This window comes from Sarcophilus harrisii, chromosome 3 (assembly GCF_902635505.1).
Source record: "Sarcophilus harrisii chromosome 3, mSarHar1.11, whole genome shotgun sequence".
NCBI classification, from domain to species: Eukaryota; Metazoa; Chordata; class Mammalia; order Dasyuromorphia; family Dasyuridae; genus Sarcophilus; species Sarcophilus harrisii.
The window spans coordinates 446,115,015-446,119,294 of NC_045428.1; the positions used below are offsets into that span (position 1 = coordinate 446,115,015).

Sequence of the window (4,280 nt, forward strand, 5' to 3'; positions counted from 1 at the left end):
TAGATGAATAGTGACATAAACTTATTCAAAGGATTAGCAGGACAAAATTTGTTTGTTTGTTTGTTTTTGTTTTTGCTGAGGCAATTGGGGGTAAATGACTAGCCCACAGTCACACAGCTAGGAAGTATTAAATGTCTGAGGTCGGATTTGAATTCATGTCCTCCTGACTTCAGGGCCAGCACTCTATCCACTGCACCATCTAGCTGCCCCAGCAGAACTAAATTTGAAGAAGAAAAACAAAGATTGAATTAATGACTTTTCTTAGCAATTTGTTATTCAGAGGGAAAAGTTTGAAAAGGTTAAATTCTAATTTATAGGACAGTAAATATGGAACTGAAAGGGACCTTAACAATCATTACAGCCAACCATTTCATCTTAGAGATACGGACACACACATTTGTGTTGTTCAGTTGTTTCAATCATGTGACTCTGTCATACTTTGTCATAGTAGAATGATTCTCCATTTGCTTCTCCAACTCATTTTACTAATGAAGAAACTGAGGCTAAGTGATTTGCCTGGAATCATAATAAATAACTGAAGCAGGATTTCAATGCAAATTTTCCTGTCTCTAATTTTAGTGCATTTTACCTAACTGCCTCGCTGTCTGTCTGAGCCAACTACCTGCCTTTCTATCTGATTTCTTAATAAAAAGCTATTCTTTCAGAGTTAGAGACTTTGAGCTAAGAAACCTATTCTGAACAATGTTTTACAATATGATTTCATACATTAATGAATTTGTGAGAGATTTAATAGTATATAATCTATTATTAATCATTTTTACCTGCTAATCAAGAAAGCACAAGGACTAAAACATTTAAAAATAGTTTTTACAAAGATTTTAGAAAAAATTATTGTTTTAGTCCTGGCTTTACTACTAGTTAGATACTCTGACATTAAGTCTCTTCACATCTCTAGACCTCAGTTTACTTTTCTGTGCATGAGGAAGTTTGGACTATATGGTTCCTCAGTGCCGTGAGAGAAAAGCACCTAAAGTCTAAGTTTGGCTCAGCTATAAGATCTTTCTAAAGAGTATACTTATAAGGTACTTAATGTACAATATGACTCAGGTATAGGACAGCTAGTTATTTCTACACCAAAAATTTTTTTTCAATTGGTAATGCATATAAAGTTAAAACAGGATAGTAACTTATACCTACTATTACAGTCACCCAGGAGGCTAAAACACCAAAATATATAAAGCAATTTTGTGAAACTGATGAGAAGGCATTTTTAGATTTCATCTACACTGTACTATCTAAACTCCCTTCAGGTCCCTGTCTTCTGGTAAATTTGATCAGAATTGAGCTATTTGCTTTTGTCAGCAGTATTCTCTTTAATATAGAAATTCTTCCTCTCTTGAAATAGCTCTAACCAAGGGTCTCCAAACTTCTTGAACTTGCGAGGTCACCTTCAAGGTTAGCATGCCCATTCCTTCTCCCACCCTTCAAGAGATTCAGATAGTCCTGATGCAGTCTTCATTTGTGAAAATAAGCCAGATGGATCACTCCTTTTTTTTTAATTGAGATGATTTTTTGTTGATATTTTATAATGATTTTTGTTATAAATGATCTATGAAGTGCTTTTAGTGTACAGCAATCAAAATTTCAAAAATGATTAATAAAAACCGTCTATTTGCAATGAAATGAGAAACACATCTTTTTTTTGACAAGAGTGAACCAGATGATATTAGAGAGTTAGTTAGGGCAACAATTGGTAAGATAGCCTTATAATTATGCAATAAGGCAGAAAGGTATATGTTGTAGCTATATGGCAGGAGTCCTACTTTTGCCACATTGCCTTAGTTATGATTTGGCTAAGAAATGCCTTTTATACTACTGGGGAAAACAGATTTGTTTTAGGATGGGCAGACATCCTAGATAAATGGATTTTTTTTTGCCTTTCAGAATCCTCATCTGTCTTCACTTCCTTGGTTACTTTGGTAACACAAAGTCACTGTCAGAAACTTATAGTAAGATTTTTTTTCATACAATTTAGCAAATAAATGTTTATAGGCTAAGGACTCTAGTCGATCTGTCCTTGAATCCTCAGGCTATATTCTCAATGAGGAGAACAATATGTTGGACATTACCAATACAAACTGATCTAATGGCATACTTTATACCTTGACATCTTCTATTCATGTATCAGATGAACAGTGACTCTTTTATTCACAGAAGTTTTGCAAAGGTTCTTCCGCTGCTGGATACTGAGCAAAAGCTTTATTCACTTCAACCAAATCCCACCCTTTCAGATTCAGTCCTGATGGCAGGAAGAGGACCAGTGCCCATGACAGACATCCAGATACAGAGTAGCCCACAATTTTGGTGAGCAGAGTCAGACTATGCTTTTTAACATCTTCACTCATTATGATCATTGCTCCTATTTCATCAGACAATCTTGAAGCATATCCTGAAGGTACTTGGCTAATTGTTCCAGAATTGTTTGAGGTCGGGGATGTTCACGCACTCACGTTTTTTTCCTTTCTTTGTTTTCACCTTCTTTGTCATTTCATTATTAAAATAGCCAGTATCATTAGCAGCCTTCCACCTCAGTTGTGATTGAAAAGCATATTTAGCACAAATTTCTCTGCTTATTTTATGTTTTACAGCAAGGTTCTCAGCAGTAATTGCCATGAGGGTTTTAATATGCTGAGCAATCAACACTGTCCACAAAGTGCCTTCTGGTTTGGTCTGTTCCCACTGTGGTTCTAAAGTGTATACTTCTGACACAGTAGGGAGCCTGGCTCATACTTTCTGTTCCTCTGCATACCACTTCAGTGTCTTTGACACAAATATCCTGACATTCACTAATAATAGACTAGAAACCAGAGCCACAAAGTCTATTCAGAGTAAGAGCTGGATTGCCTGAGGGACTCCCACTTGTAAACCAACATGCCTTGTCAGGTACAGAGCATCTGAAGAACTCTGTGTGACACTGCCCAAGATCATACTGTCAATAATTTCTGGAGGGACTTGCCAGCAGATAGTGTAGGCTTGACAGCCAATTCAGCCAGGTCAGTAACTGTGAAATCGTTCAGTAAATCTCCAAAGGCTTCAAAGAGCATTTGATTAGTAGCAACTATGTACATATCTCTGAGCTTGGGCAGGCTAGATAGATGCTTCTTTTCCTTTTCAAAGGTCTACTGAATTAATGTTCTTCTTGCTCAATAACTGATAATAACATTGCCTAGTCATTCTCAAAGCTCTCAAGTCCCTTAGCACTGACCAGAAACAGATAGGGTAACTCTCTGTATATACCAAGACCATTATTATCTCATCCCTCCCAAAAAAAATTATTAAGCATCTACTGTATACAGAGAATTGGTCTAAAGATAAGGAGATATATAAAATTTAAAGAAGACAGAGATACTTCTCTAAATTTAATTTTTTAAAAATTCAATAAACATTTCTTACAATATCTAAAATATACAGTGCCAGTACTTATAAGTACATAAGTATATTTCTATATATGTACTTATAAGGAGATAAGTGTAACCCAGTTACACTCAACTGGGGATGTAAAGTCCAGCCTAGTTCCCTGAAGGCCTCAAGATCAGCAAGAGTCAGGATAGGCAAAAGTCCTTGATCTTTAGGGGGAGAAGTGAAGGAGACAGACAAAACTGCTAGGAGTTTTGCCAAGGATATCCAGAATCTCCACCTTTCTCCTTGTCTTGCTGCCAAGTGAGCTCTTGTCTCTGCCATCCTATACTCTAATCCTTGCCTACGATCATCTTTACACCAAATATTGAGCCAACTTCAATGGTGAGAAGAGTCATTTATCCAAACATATGCTAATAGAGTCATTGTCTTATTCTGAATAGGTAATTAGCCATAAGTGCTTGGTTGTCTGATTCAAGTGCACCTACTCAGAGTTTCAGCCCTTTACATCTCCCACTTTCTTTTGTTTTAGAACACAGGTGGTCACACCATTCCCGACTTCTCAGGGAGGTGAGAATCCCAAAAAGGAGGTGATCATGCCCTCCCTGACTTCTCAGGAAGGGAGGTGAAAGCAGTAAAAAGGAGATGATCACACCCCCCTCCCCGACTTCTCAGGTAAGGAGGTGAAACCACTGAAAAGGAGGGGATCACACTCCCCTGACTTCTCCAGAAAGAGAGATGAAAAACACCAAAGGGAAATGGGGAGTCAAGCCAGATATTGCTAGGAGGTTTCTGGGCTGAAGGGTCTTATTAGAAACAGGTATGCACAAACCCATCAGCATGGGAGGTATTACACAAGCACCTAGCAATAACACACAGGCTAGCAGTGATGACTCACAGCC

General features: G+C 37.5%; 1 pseudogene; it reads right to left on the minus strand.

Annotated features, from left to right (window-relative positions):
* Positions 1–211: 211 nt before the first annotated feature.
* On the minus strand, positions 212–3,272 carry LOC100916802 (annotated as a pseudogene).
* Positions 3,273–4,280: the final 1,008 nt, after the last annotated feature.